We start from the raw sequence: 15298 nt of genomic DNA on the forward strand, positions 1-15298 counted from the left end.
AGGACACAGGGACACATTCTGGTGTCCGTCCCCGAGCCCGGCCGGAAGCTGGGGTGCAGGTGCCCTAGGGGTCGGCACACACCTGGGTCTGGGCTGAGCAGGAGGCCATGACCTCAAGGAGACTCCACTCGGCCCTCTCCTGTGTTCCGTGCCAGGCGCACCCCTTCCTCATCCTTCCACGGCCACGTGTGCCCACGAGCCTCACAGGATAGCAGGCACGAGACGTGTCTACAGGTGGCTCCCTGATGGCGCCCCCACAAGTAGATGCCACAAGGACCCCACTGGGCAGATGGGGAGAATGGGGGGCCCCAGGAGGCACGGGGTCTGTGCAGGGTCCCAGCAGTGGTCAGGAGGAAATCCCAGGTCTGAACCCAGCTCTGTGGCCCCAAAGCCGTGGCACCGGCCGCACCAGGCCTCGCGGGGACGTGTCTGGGCTGTGTTGGTGTCACTGTAGGGACAGGGCATGGGGTGGAGGGGAGCCCTTTGCAGACTGGGAGGGGCTCCTGTGGGAGGAGGAAGTCGGGTAAGGGGGCCCCAGGAAGTGACCTCACATCCCTGGTCACAGAGCCCGATTGAACTCACAACCCGGGTCACCAGGCACCCACGTTCTGGAGACAGCGCCCGACTGGGCTCATTCGTTGGGACACCTTCGCCTGACGAACATGTTCTCCTGTTGTGTGCCCGTGTCCCGCAGCTGCCGGCTCAGGGGCGCCCTTGGCCGCGACGCTTCCCGACCCTGGAGACAGTGGGTCAGGTCGTGCACTGGACGCCTAAGGTCTCTATCTCGCAGGGACCCAAAGGTAACACAGGGAGACCCAGAGATAGCCGTTCCAGCCCGACACCGCTCTGATCTGACCTGTGCGGTCCCATGTGCCCTCCCGTGTGTGTGTGTGTGTGTGTGTCTGTGTGGAAGGAGGGGTCGTGTGTGGAGGGCCCACCCGAGCAGGTGCAGGCTGATGAAGGGGTCAGATGCCTGGTGGGCAAGTCAGGCTCACACTCGGTCAAGGCTGGTTGGGAGGGACAGGGTGTGCTGGGGTGGCCCTCTTGTCCCCGATGTTCATCCCAAGCCCTGCTGGTGGATGTCACTGTGTCCCAGGGGCAGGTCTATGCACACTCAGGTCTGTGTCCAATCTGGGAGCCCCAGGTGGAGAGGGTGGAAGGACACTGAGGATGGCCGGCCGGGGCTGTGATGTCTCCGGGCCGTCCGCGGGTCACTGTCTTTACAGAAATCAACTGATGAAATCGGGAAACGTCTGGCCGAATCCCGATACACCAGCCCTACAGAGTTGTGCGTGTGCCCCGTCGCCCAGGAGGGCCACCCTGGACCCAGGGAGAGAGTGGCTGCACGGAGGTCTTGGGAAGCAGAGCCTGGGGATGACCTGGGAAGGCCTCCTTCACCGCCCCGGCCCCTCCACAGGGTCCTGGTTCACGGGTCCTGGGATCAGGACCCGGAGCCCCCGGAGCCAGAGCCCGAGGGTGAGAAGGCTGGGGTGGCAGATGTGTGTTCACGGGGTCCGGGCGGTGCTGGGCCACCCAGGGAGGAGCCCCCGGGGGCTCGTGTGGGGCCAGGAGCAGAGACTGAGAGCCCGGGCTGCGGCCTGCAGGGGGGCAGAGGTCCTGGTGTGGGTTCCTGGCCGCGGCTTCTCGGGGAGGCTCTGGGGTGAGTTGTGTGTCTGCAAAGGCCCTTGAGAGGCCGTCGCTGGGTGGGTGGGGGGCGGGGGGAACTTCCCTCCTCTCACCCTGAGGCTTTGGAGCCGCTGCAACCATCACTCTGTTTCCTTCTCAAGAGTCCGGGGCAGGACCAGAAGCTGGTGGGGCTCCAGAGCCCGACCCAAGGGCATCCGGGTCCTCGGCGTCTCTGCAGGCAGGGGTGGAGTCTGGAGCGACTCCTGCAGGGGCCGGAGAGCCAGCAGGTGACCTGGAACCTGTGCTGGGACAGCGGGCACCTGAACAGTGTCAGCTGGTTCCTGCTTCTGCTCCCGACACCGTTCCTGCCACCGCCCTGGTTCCCGTATGGATTCCGGCCACAAATCAAGGGCCCAAAGGCCTTCGAGGGGTGTTTATTGTATTTCTAATTGTTGCTCCAGTCCCAGTCACCGACCCCGTCACCAGAATGACTCTTCCTCTTCTCCCTTATCCTTTCTCTCCACCACGTTTTAGGTGGTACTTTATTTGTTCATGGTTTGTTTAAAATCCACATTAATCTTCAATAAAAATTTATTTTATATTGTGCAATTCCTGAGCACGGGGTACGCTCACGACGCTGTGAACCACGCCACAGAATTTTGTTGCAGAATATCTCGGTCCCCAAGGGTCACCGTGTACACGCAGCCCTCAGTGCCCATTCGTGTCCCCTCCAGCCCCTGGGAACCCGAGTCTGTTTTCTCTCGGTGTTCCGTTACCTACTCTGGAGGTTTCCGTCAAGGGGAATCTCGCCAGAGATACCTTTGGGTCTGAACCAACTTTTCAGACGAGACAGATTCATTTTTGTACTTTGTGTTCGTTTGAAATAGACTTTTTCTCCTTTGATATTGAAATCACAATGGATTAAAGATTAGGTGGGAAAAAGAGGCCCCTTCGGTGACGATGGTCTCAGGGTGGAGACCCCTGTTTGTGCTGTGACACCACAGCCTGACACGAGAGAGGACACGCCTGGTCCTCCCGTGGCCCAAACAGAAACCGGGAGATGCAGAAGGCCGGACGGTCACATCACGGAGCGGAGAACATCCCTCATGACCCAGGGCCCGAACGGTTCACAGCCTTCTGCACCAAATAATGCTCCAAAGCCAGTGCGTTCCCCGGGATGGAGGCCAGACCCGTCCCAGTCCAAGGGGAGGCAGCCCCCATGGGAGCAGGCATCAGAGATGCGGAACGTCCCGGGGAGGGACTCGGGCAAGTGAAACCCAAGGGACGCAGTGCTGGGCACCTTCAGACGGGCAGGTTTCTGGTCTGGGGACCCGCAGCCCAGGTGACAATGTGAGGAAGCACAGGCCCCAGCCGATCCACAGCGAGAAGTGTGACCGGCACCCCTCTCTTGGACAACAGAGCGCAGCCCCCATCCGCGGCCACAGGCGCGGACCCTCCCCCAGCAGGGCTCGTCCCAGGACCAGCGGAGAAACTCTGGTGCAGCGTGTGGGGTGAGCCGGGTGCCAGGTAGGTGCTCTTCCCGAGCCAGCTTTCCCTGGGGCTGGGTGCTGGCCACTCAAGTCTCTTCCTCTGCATCCTGTGTCCCCACATCAGAATTTCCAAAGCGCCCCAGCCCTGGAACATGGGCCGTTTGTGAGTTTTCACTCCCAGCTTCCTCAAGGGATCAACTGTGTGCATAAATCTCTCCTTTTTCAGGACACAAGCCGTCAAGTGGACTTTCTGGGTCAAATTTTATATCATGTGTCAGGTACAAGCCTCGGCTTTCAACCTCCACGGTCTCCCGGGCCACTGAGATCCTTGCTTGGGAAAACGGGGGTGCAGAGCCCCGGGACTGTGATCTCCAGGAGGGATCGGGCAGGCGAGCTCTGAGTGGAGTGACCAGGGTACCTGGGGTGGCCGGCCCAGCAAAGACCGTCCTGACCCCAGCCCCATACCGGCCCCCACGATGGTGGCGGTGGACGAGGAAGGAGCGGACACTCGTGTGGGTAGTTCCACAGCTGGTGCCGGAGCTGCTCTGGCTCGAACGGGGGCTCTAACCCCGGAACTGGCCCCAGGGCTGAAGCCGGAGCCGGCCCCATCTGTGCAGCTGGGGCAAGAGGCGGTGTTGGACGGGGCTCCAGCTCTAGGGAAGGTGCTAGAGCCGCAGGCACCTCCAGAGAGGACCCAGACCTGCTTCTGCAGCCGGATATGGCTCTGGAGCTGAAGCTAGAGCTTCTGCTGTGGACTCTGGCTCTGGCTCTGGCTCCGGAGTGGGTGCTGCAGCGGCTTCAGCTTTGGCCCTGGAAGTGCAGCTGGCCGTGCAGCCCGTGCGAGCGACGCAGCCGGTGCCAGAGTCCCGGGGGATCCGAGCCCGGAACCGCTGCGGGAGCTGTCCATGGTGCTGGAGCTGCTCTGGTTCGGAGCTGGCTCTCGTCGCGGCTGCGATGCCGCGCCCGGTGCCGGGGGCCCCGCTTGCATCGCCGGTCCTGGATCTGGCCCTCCGGCTGGTGGGGAAACCGGCGGGGGAGCTGGTCGGAGCCCCGGCGTTGGCTCCACCTGCGGACCCGGCGTCCGGGCGGACGCCGACACCAGAGCCGGCGCTGGAGCGGACACGGGCTCCGGCACAGGAGGCGGTGACGGAGCCGGTGCCAGAGCAGGACGTGGCTGGGATGTCGGTGCCGGAGCTGGTTCTTTGTCCGGAGGTGGCATCGGCTCTGCGTCTACCACTGGTGCCCAAGGCAGCTTTCGCTCTGGAGCGGGCGCAGCAGCTGGCACTTGCGGGGGCTTCTGCTCCGGACCCGGTATGAGAACTGCTGCTGTGGCAGGCTCTGACCCTCAACTCGGTCCGGACTCTAGTTCTGGAGCCGATGCTGGAGCCGATGCTGGAGCTGGCTCTTCCGTGCACCCTGGCACCGGCGCTACATGGGCCTCGAGCAGCTTCTCTCTCTCAAGTGGGCACTGGAACGACCACCGGGGCTGACACTGCAGTTGGCCAGAGAGCGGCCGCCGTCTCTGGAGGCAGCGCTACAGCCGGCATCGAGCCAGGGCTGGCTGGCGGGAGAACACCGACCCTGACCTTGGACCTGGCACCACAGCTAAAGCTGGAGCGGCCTCGGTCTCGGCAGTTGAATCAGTGCCGGACCTGGAGTTGACTCGAGCTGGGAAGTGGCTTGACCTCGGGCCCTGGAGCCGGCTCTGGCTGTGGTTCTGGGCTGGTGACAGAACCGGCTGTGGCAGTGGCTCAGACGCAGAGGCCGGGGCTCAGACTGACTCTGGGTCTGGAGCTTCGGCGGGAGCTGGCTGGCTCTGCAGGTCTCTCAAGCTCTTGAGCCGGTGCCGGAGCTGGCTCTCGGGTGGGATCTGGCGCTGAAGCCACTTCCGGGGCTGACGCTGGCTGTGGAGACGTTTCCAGCCCTCGAGATGCCTGTAGCTCTAGTCGTGCTGCCGGGAGCGATGAGGACCAGGTCTAGTTCGCTCCTGCCTTGTCCGTTGCTCTGGAATGTACGTCGGTCCGACCCACACTCCAGAGCTGGCTGGTGCCGGACCTGGCAAGTCGGTTGACGACAGAGCTGCCTCTGTCTCTGCAGCCGGTGATACCGCGGGTGCCTGTGCTGGTTCCAGCCCTTCCGCTGGTCCTGGAGCCGGTGCTGGAGCTGGCCGTGGTTCCGGGGCTCTCACGTGAGCCGATGTGAGAACAACAGCTCTGGACTTGACACTGGCTCAGGTGGGAGAGCCGGCCCGCGCTCCTTACCTGCCGCTCTATCTGCTGCTGGGCTTGTGCCGGAGACGCCCCTAACTCCGGATTCGATACCAAAGAGCTGGCCCTGAAGGCGGTGCGAGCTTTGGAGCCGGGGGTCGAGCCGGCACCGTGGTCGGCACCGTGGTCGGCACTGGTGCCGCAAGAGGACGAAAATTGGCCACGCGAGCGCCTTCCCACGTGCCTTTGCAAAACCAGAACACGTTCCAGCGCCGCGCAGAGAAGCCCCAGCCCGAGGATCCACCCCAGGGCGTCTTCCTCACCTGTAGACCGTATGCGTGAATATCAAATACCTTTCTTTTCTTCCCTTCCTTCTTATCGTGTAACATCTTATCGTGTAACATCATATAAGATGCATTAATAACGGCTCACTTCACATCATAGGATGTAAGTCACAGGATATCGAAGACAAGCGTGGACGTCCCCTGAGAGCTCAGCATCCTCCTCGGGGAGAGGATTTGTATGGTTTGAACTGTACGTGGGACAGCTGTGCTACGTTAGGAGGGAGGATGACTTTCTCACTCTCTTTCTTTGGAGCTTAACCTGGAGAACCTCAACGACCACAGCGCTAAACTGCCTTCCCGTTCCCACTTTAAGAGTCTCTGTCACTTGCGGGCCTTAGAGACCGAGCGCCACGCAGCGTGCAAAGTGCCTCCCCGGTCCAGGCCTCGTGTCGCGTACTGGGCTCTGCGGGCACCTCCTGGGAATGCCGAGAAGTGCGTGGCTGATGCTTTCCTGGCTGAGGACACAGGTGACCCCCCAAGCCCTCTTACCTGGAAGAGGCCAAGTTGTGGGCTCAGGGCTGCCGCTCGCGAGACCGGCCGGAAACACCGTCAGCACCCAGACTCCCGGAAGAGAAAAACGGGCCTCCCGACGCGAGGCCTCAGAAAACAAGCCAGAAACGGTCTTTTCGGAATGTGGACTTCCACAAAGGAAGTCAGTACAGAAGATGCTGTATTCCTTCTGCCATGCGTCTCGGGTGAGCAGGGGTTTTTGCCTCCTTGTCATTACCCGTTAGGACACATGCTTGATATGCTCTGTTTCCCGTACAGTCGACTCCATTGATGCTAAAAATTCTCACTCTATCGTCGGGACAGAGAGGAGGAAATTATGGCATACGCGTGCCAGAGGCAGCCACCACCTGGAAGATCATCGTTACTATTTTGATTTCTAGTTGTCCCTTGTGGGGCGTGTCATCTGAACGGGCCCACCCCCAGGCACACAGCGGCCCGAACGAGGATAACCAGGACCAAAGAGCTCCCATCCGGATCCTGATGAGCTTCCAGAGAAGTTCTGTGTGTTTGTGTGAGGGAGAAAGACAGAAGAAGAGGGAAAGCGACACGACTTCGTGGTTTTCACGCTGCTGTAAAATCCGATCGCCACTAAGTACAGAAAACGCTTGACAGAATCCAACACCATTTCGTGATACGAACGCTCAAAGCAGAAACAGAAGGGAACTCCCTGAGCGCTCCTAAAGGCCACCTACGAACAAGCCACAGCTCCCGTCACCCAGAACGGAGACAAGACTGGAAGCCTTGTCCCTGAGTTCAGGAGCAAGACGGACGAGGCCCAAGCCCCCGGCAGCAGCCCACGCTGTCCTAGAGGTCTGGGCCGTGTCGACGAGGCAAGAAAGGGGGATAACAGACATCTAGATCGGAGGGAATGAAGGAAAGCCGTCTCTAGTTGCAAAGAACATGACTGTGGACATGGGAAATCATACAGAATACACAGAAAAGCTTCCGGAAGTAATAAAATAGTTCAGCAAGGCTGCAGGATACAAGCACAGTACCAACAAAGAAATTGTACGAGACGGTAAACTGGTGCAGCCAATGCGGAAAGCAGCATGGAAACTCCCCAAGACATCGAAAATAGAAACACCATGTAATCCGGCAATTCCACTTTCGGGTATTTAGGGGAAGAAAACGAAACACTCACGCCAAAAGATATCTTACCCCCGCCTCCCAGCACTACTTACAGAGTCAAGACGTGGAAGGAACCCAAACGTCCACGATGGATGGACGGATCAAGAGGATGTGGGAGTGTGCGCACACAGAAACGTACATATCATAGAATACTAGTCAGTCATAAACAAGGAGGAAACCCGTTTGTGACAACACAGACGAGGATATTATGCTACGGGAAATAAGTCCGACGGAGAAAAACAGATATCATGTCTCCTTTGTAAGTGGGATCTTAAAAACAGAGCTCAAAGAACTCACAGACAGAGCAATCACACTGGTGGTTGCCAGAGGCAGGGGCTAAGGGATGAGCGAACCGGGGAAGGTGGGCGAAAGGTACAAGCTGCCGGTGATAAAATAAATAAGCCTAGGGACGTGATGTGCAGCCTGGTCACTATAGTTAATACTGCATTGCACGTGTGGAAACTGCAAAGGGGTAAATCTGAAAAGTCTCTGTGACAAGAAAAAATGTGCAACTACGTGTGCAGATGGACGTTAACAGGCCCTGCTGTGTGATCACTCGGCCATACACACAGCTACCCAATCATCGAGGTACATACGGAACGGACTGAATGCCACGCGTCCGTTCAACAAAATCAGGGGCGCCCGGGGGGCCCAGTCGGTTAAGCGGCCGACTTCAGCTCAGCTCAGGATCTCACAGTTCGTGGGTTCAAGCCCGCATCGGGCTCTGTGCTGATGGCTCAGAGCTGGAGCTGCTTCGGATTCCCTGTCTCCCTCTCTCTCTGCCCCTCCCCCACCTGCACTCTGTCTTTCTCTCTCTCTCTCTCAAAAAGAAACACTACAAGTAGGTGAACTGAAAGACAGCATCACGAAAGCTAGAAGGCACCCTACTGAATGGGACAATGAATCGGCTAAGGACATATATCCTAAGAGACTCGCATGTGGAATGCATATTAAATCTTACAACTCAATAGGAAGAAACCACGCATCCAATTTAAAAATGGGAAATGCAGGGCGCCTGGGTGGCTCAGTCGGCTGAGCGTCCGACTTCGGCTCAGGTCATGATCTCACAGCTCGTGAGTTCGAGCCCCGCGTCGGGCTCTGTGCTGACCGCTCAGAGCCTGGAGCCTGCTTCTGCTTCTGTGTCTCCCTCTCTCTCTGCCCCTAACCCACTCACATTCTGCCTCTGTCTCTCTCAATAATAAATAAACATGAAAAAATTTTTTTTAAAAATGGGAAATGCAGGGGCGCCTGGGTGGCGCAGTCGGTTAAGCGTCCGACTTCAGCCAGGTCACGATCTCACGGTCCGTGAGTTCGAGCCCCGCGTCAGGCTCTGGGCTGATGGCTCAGAGCCTGGAGCCTGTTTCTGATTCTGTGTCTCCCTCTCTCTCTGTCCCTCCCCCGTTCATGCTCTGTCTCTCTCTGTCCCAAAAATAAATAAACGTTGAAAAAAAAAATTTTTTTTAAATAAAAAATAAAAAAAAAAAGGGAAATGCAGCTGAGGAGACATTTCTCGACAAACGATAAACAAGTGACCAACAATGTTCCACATCGTTCTTTAGGATGGAAATCCAATCAAAGCCACCATGACATACAAGTTCACATCCACCAGGACGGCTGTCATTAAAAAGATAGATATTAAGAAGTGTTGGCACGGATCTGTAGACGTTGGGGTCCTCCTCCTATGCTGGCAGAAATATAAAGTGATGTAGTCCTTTGGGAGACAGTCTGGCCATGTTTCAAAACGTAAACACGGAGTATCCATATGATCCAGGGATGAAAACCTGTGAAAAGCCTGACCGTGAACATTCACAGCATTGCCACTCACAGTTGCCCAAAGGTAGAAACGCCCCCAATGTCCATCGACTGCTGAGTGGATACAGAACACGGCCTATCTACACCATAAAAATGATTTGAAGAACATGATCAGGCTTGAGACCGACTGAACTCCCGGTCCATGCCGCACTCACGGTGAACCTTGACAACATCAGCTGCATTTAAAGGAGCCTTCGGAAACCAGCACATCCGCGTTATTCTGTGTATAGAAGAGGCCCAACACAGCCTCCCTAGCTACAGCTGGGCACCTGCTACCAGGTCATTACAGGAAAAATGACCTCAGGTGTGCCCCTGCCCCCAGGCGCCCCGAGGGGGTCGAGGGCAGTGGTGGTGGACGGTGCTCCCCTTGGTACCGAGGATGCGCCCTCTCACCTGCTGGATGACGGGGGTCCCCGATCCTCCATGGAGGGACGGAGGTCTCCAGCCGGTCCCTTCATACACAAACAAGGACAGTGCAAGACAAAGGCCCGGGGACAGGCAAAGGATCCCCGGTCCCCCGGGGCAGCTGGGCAGTCGAAGGGCACCCAGACCTGCCCCAGCACCGGAAAGTCCTAAGTGGACTCTGGGCACCGGCTGAGGCCCGTGCAAGGGCTGCAAACTGTGGGCGGGCACGGGTCGCCCTGCAACAGGTTGCGCACACCCAGTGCGCACGACGAGGCCCCACAGCGGCTGGAGGAACCCTTCCAACACCCCCACGGACGTGCGCCACGCGGGACCAGGAGGGGCGGAGACTCCCGGGCGGGATGCGCGCCCTCCTGGCTGGGTCCCAGGACGTGGCTAAGTGAGGACAGAGGCCCGCGACTTGAGCCCGAGCCTCCCTTCCCCTGCCCCAGGCGTGTGTCTCCTCTCCTGCCCTGGTTGGAGGGCCCCAGTCCTGCCCCAGTGTCCCCACCCCTGCCTCCGACGTCCCCACCCACTGCCTCCTGCTACCCTCCAGCCCTGCTGGGAGCCCACACTGCCCCCAGGCTGGGTGAGCGATGTGGTTCCACCTCAGGCCCTCGGGGACAGTTGGGAAACAAGCCAGGAAAGGCGGGCACTGGCCCAGGGCAGCTGTAGGAAACACCTGTGCGCTCACTCCTCTGTCCCGGCTGTTACTGGCCATGTGAAATTCTGGAACGAAAGGTTGGGCCAGTTTCCGGTGGAATATAAAATGTAGACACTGCAGGGAGGGCTGAGACCCAAGAAACACAGCAGGATTCTGGAGGAGATGTGCGTCCCCCAACATCCCCGCCCCCGCCAGGCGGCCCTGCCGCCCCAGACCCTGCACGCCAGCCACGGTGTCTCCCGCCGGGGTGCTGGCCGGGGTCCAGCGTCTGCCATGACCCTAATTGTAGAGGATCTCGTTTCAGAAAATCTAGAACAGGGTGTTATGCAGACATCGTGTGTGATACCTTGTTCCAGTTACTGGCATATTTCCTACAGGATGCTAGAAATGAGAAAAAGAACAGTGATGGGCCCGGAGACACCCCATAATCCCACCGCTGGCCTCCACCTCCCCTGGCTCCCAGGTGGGTCCTGGGCGTTTGAGTCGGCATCAAACTGGGAAAAGGGTGCTTGGCTCTCTGCGGCATCACCCTCGGACGCCCCAGTGTCGGGGCTCCAGGGACTGACCGGCTAGAGGTCACCTGCTTAGCCCCCACGCGTGTCCAGACGGGCAGGCTGCAGGCCCCGGGCGCTTCTCCCTGCCCCTCCGCGTCAGCTCTGTGCTTGCCCCTGCCCCTCGCCTGGGGGCCGTGTGGACTCCGCTCCCTCCCGCTACTCCCTCTGCTGCAGGCCGGCGGCCACCACGTCCCCAGCCGGAGAGGGAGGGCCGACGAGAACACCCGCAAGCGACGTATTTCTGGCGTCTATGCCCGGCTCGAGCGGCACCCGCTCCGGTCAGCTCCAGGCGCACACACCCCGTCCCGTTCCCTGCTGGATTCTCAGCCCTCAAACTGTGCCGGGTGAGGAATAACACTTCACATCTCGCTGACTCACTGGGACCGTCCCAGAGCCGCATGACGCGGGCCCCGCTGTTTACAGCGACACATGGGAGCCGCGGCCTCGTGTCCATTCATTCATCACCGCAGGCGTCAGCACCCGTGTCTGTCTGCTGCTGTGTGCAGGCACCCGCACACGATGGTGAAGCCCAGACACCACCCTGCCCTCGGGCTCACAGCCTAAGTGGAGGGACGGCGTCTCCCCCACAGTCAGCAGCTGGGGCCACAGAGGCAGAGCGTCCCCACCCTCCCCAACCTGCAGTGACCCCCGACTCCTGGCCCGACTTCCGGCGCCCTGCGTGAGCTGGTCCAGACGCCCTCCCCTGTGGGCAGCCCTCACCCCACTCCGGCCTCCCTAGGGCCTTCCTCCCCCAGGGAACCCACGGAGCCGCGGCCCCTCAGAGGCCCCTGTCGCCACCGCCCCTCCCATGGCCCCCACCCAGGACGTCCTCATCTCCAGGGTTGGAGCCTCCTCAGGCTCCCGTGCGAGCTCAGGCTTTGGGTCGGATTGTCCTGGGGGCAAACCCACAATAGGGTCATGTCCCAGCCCTGTGACCCACAAACTCACGTGGTGGGGGTCAGAGCCTCATTTTCTTCGTTGATAATGGGGTCCGTGACTCCCATCTCAGGAAGGTGAGCAGGAGGCACGGGGGTCACCTGGCTGGGGGAGCCCCAACCCAGGACAAGACCTGGGCTGGTCAGGGCAGGGCTCCATGAGGGTGAAGACTGAGTCCCTTGTTCCCGTTCACCGCTGGCCTTGGTCGCTTAGAGCTGAGTGCCCTTGATCCCGGGGCCGCAGTTCATGTATAAGAAGGGGTGAAGTCAGTGAGCACCCCGGGGAGTCCCTAGCAACTCTAACCACCCCCAACACTCAGACATCCCCACGATGTGCCCCCTCCTTCCGGGTCTCCCTCCCACCCCTCTGACCCGGCCAGGGCTGCGGCCAGGGACAGGCTGCCCCTTGTGTCCCGGGTTCTGGCAGGAAGACAATGGGAGGAGGTGGAGAGAAGGAGGGGGAGGCGGGAGGTGACAGGCTGATCCTCTCCTTGCCCGTACTTGGTGTCCACCGTCTCCTCCAGGCCCCCTGCCCCGGCCGTGCACCCAGCTGGACCCTGGGGGGGAGCGTGGGGTCTGTGACAGCTGGGACGGTATAGGGACATTCGGCGACCCTCGTGTACCCGCGTGTCCAACCCACCCGGCCCTCAAGTCTGCAGCCCACTGGCTGGGGTGAGGCTGACCCGAGGGCTCACAGGATTTGGGGTTACAGGGCAGCGGTCTGGAGGCAGGGTGCACACGGGATCAGTGGCACGGAGCCCCCCGGGGAGGGCACACAGCCGTGCCAGGCCGAGGACACGAGACCCAGCTGCCCTTTGCTAGGGAGGCTGTGTGCCTGGCACATCTCCTCTCCATCCACCCAGGAGGAGAGCCTGGGCCCTGTCCACGCTGACGTCACTCCACGCCCAACCTCAGGGCCAGGTGGGAGACTGAGGCCAGGGACCGGCCCAGGACACGTGAGGTGGGCAGAGTCCAAGCAGTGGGGGTCTCCGTCCTAGGCCAAACTCAGTCCTCCCCTGGGGTTCGCCCTGGGAAGGAGACCCCTGAGATCCCGTCGGATCCCTATCAACCCCATACGAGGTGGGGCTGTTATATCTGCATGTCCCCAGACCGTACAGGCAAGCACACGCACACACACAGAGACACACACGCACACTGACCACCTGGCAGCGGCTCAAGGGGAGTACACCCTGGAGGGGGGAGGTGACACCGGGGCAAGAAGAAGGGGACTAGAGGCAGTTCTGCCACGGGGCAGGGGCGCCCAGTGTGCTGGCAGCATGACCAGGGCTCTTACGTGGGGTGGGGAGACGTGCCAGCCTGATGGCCAGCGGGGTCTCCAGGGTACCCAGGGGGCTGCCTGGGCTGGGCACTTCCCCAGGGCACCCGAAGAAGACGGGATCTGGGGTCCTGTGTCCACCACCAGCCTGGATCTAGAAGGAGACACCCCCCTAGTGGGAGGGGGCTACGGGACAGGCCTCAGCGTACTCCTGTGTAAATTGGGCTGCATAGACGTGGTGTCCCAAGGGTCCCACAGGCTTATCTGCTGACCCTGGACCTCCACCCCTGCCCCAAGATGCTCCTGGTCCTGGGAAAATGCTATCTCCTCCCTCAAGGTCCTTCTGAGCGGAGGGCATCCTGAGAGCTTAGAGGACCGAGGACCTGGGTTTGCAGCACGTGGCCAAGCAGCGGACCCTGGTGTGGGGACCGAGGTCAACACCCTCCTTGTCGGAGCCCCGGGGCCTCATTAGGAAGGGCTTCCAGAGGTAGTGCCCTGGCTGGGGTGAGGAAGCCTTAGGAGTGAACGGGGCACCGGGACGGGAGAGGTGGAACGGGGGACAAGGGAGGCTTCTGAAGTCCTCACCTGCCCTGGAGCCCGCAGGTCCTGCCCCTGTGCCCCCCTAGGGCCAGGGAGGGCTGCTGCCTGGACTACACCCAAACAAACGTGTGTGTTTTGTTTTCTGGTTTCCAAGCCTGGGGCTGTCATGCCGGTGCTGACCACCAGGGGGCAGGCTGTGTCCACTGTGCTCAGTGAAGTCTCTGGAGGGGGAAGGGACGCTCAGGGGTCAAGCTGGGCGTCCCCTGCCCCCAACCCAACATGTACCTCTTACTATTAGTCTGCATGTCCACAGCGTGAGCTGCTCAGAGGCAGGTAGGGACTCTGAGTTCCTCTCTGGACGCATTCAGCCCCTGTACCTCTTACCCTGAGCAGGGGCTGTGTTGGGCCCAGGGGCCGGAGTCAAAGATCCCGTGAGGTCCCAGCCCTCCAGGAGCTCACAGCCAAGAGGGGGAGGTGGGTCAAAGCACAAGAGTGAATCCGTGTGAAAGGAAAGACCAACACTGTCGGGAAATGAAGCAGGGTGAAGGAGGGCGGCCAGGGGCCCTGGGTGGGTGGGGGTCTCACAGGCTTCCAGGGTGGCTCTGATGCTGGGACCCAGAAGGACAAGAGGAGCCAGTCCCACACACGTCTGCAAGCAGTGTGCTCCGGGGACAAGCAAAGCTGCAGAGACTCAGAGGCACGGAGGGTTTGTCCGCAGAGGAGCTGAGGAGGAGCCAGTGTGGCCGGAGAGAGCTCGGGAGGGAGGAGAGTGGGCCCGGGCCCCAGCCTGGAGGATGGGCTGTTGTCTATGCTGGGGGACACATTCACCTTACTTGGACCACCTCACACTTTCTGTACCAGTCTCCCGGCTCGGCTCAGCTGGGGGCCTCAGCCCCACGTTCACCCAGGAGGCCAGGGCTGCAGCCTCAGCGGAGGCTCGACTGGGGCAGGGTCCGCCTCCAAGACCGCGACCGGGCACGTGCTCTTGGCAGGATTCGGCCGGGACTGGGGGGGTCTCAGGACTTCTGTGTCTCAGCCCGGAGCCTCTGCAGGTTCTTGGCACTGGGCCTCCTGGGGCAGCTCATATTGTCTGCTCTTGCTTCGTCAGAGGGAGACACACACACAGACACACAGACTGACACAGAGACAGAGAATGGACCCGGGAGAAAAGGAACCCAGAGAAACCACAGGCTTTCATGAACCAGCTTGGAAGCGACACCCATCGTTATATTCTCTCCCTCAGAACCGGTCACACGGGCCTTCCACCGGGGAGGGGAGAGGATGTCACGAGGATTCAAGAGGCTGTGTTAGTAAAAGAGGGCACGTGTCAGAGATAGAGACCCCTGTGCGTGCTGTGACGCCACAGTCTGACGCCAGCCAGGACAGGGCTGGTCCTCCCGTGGCCCAATCACAAACTGGGAGATGCAGAAGGCTGGACGGTCACACCACAGAGGGGAGAGCATCCCTCACGACCCAGGGCCAGAAAGGTTCACAGGACTCTGGGCCAATTAATGCACCAAAGCCAGTGCGTTCCCCGGGATGGAAGCCAGACCCGTCCCAGTCCGAGGGAGGCGGTCCCCACGGGAGCAGGCGTCAGAGATGCGGGGCGTCCCGGGGAGGGACTCTGGCAAGTGAGACCCAAGGGAGGCATTGGTGGTCTCTTCAGACGGGCAGGTTTCTGGTCTGGGGACCGGCCGCCCAGGTGACAAGGTGAGGAAGCACAGGTCCCCAGTTCAGATGTGATGGGCTCCCGTGTCTGGGAGAGAGTCCTCAGGCAGAGAGGAGGGACCAGGGGCTCCAGGGGGATGTG

At 60.5% G+C, this 15298-nt stretch overlaps 1 protein-coding gene across 2 annotated transcripts in view; it reads left to right on the forward strand.

Annotated features, from left to right (window-relative positions):
• Positions 1-15298, forward strand: part of LOC131491130 (uncharacterized) — a 36953-nt gene that overhangs the window by 1301 nt on the left and 20354 nt on the right. The gene's annotated exons all lie outside the window — the stretch shown is intronic.

Source organism: Neofelis nebulosa, chromosome 12, assembly GCF_028018385.1.
Source record: "Neofelis nebulosa isolate mNeoNeb1 chromosome 12, mNeoNeb1.pri, whole genome shotgun sequence".
NCBI classification, from domain to species: Eukaryota; Metazoa; Chordata; class Mammalia; order Carnivora; family Felidae; genus Neofelis; species Neofelis nebulosa.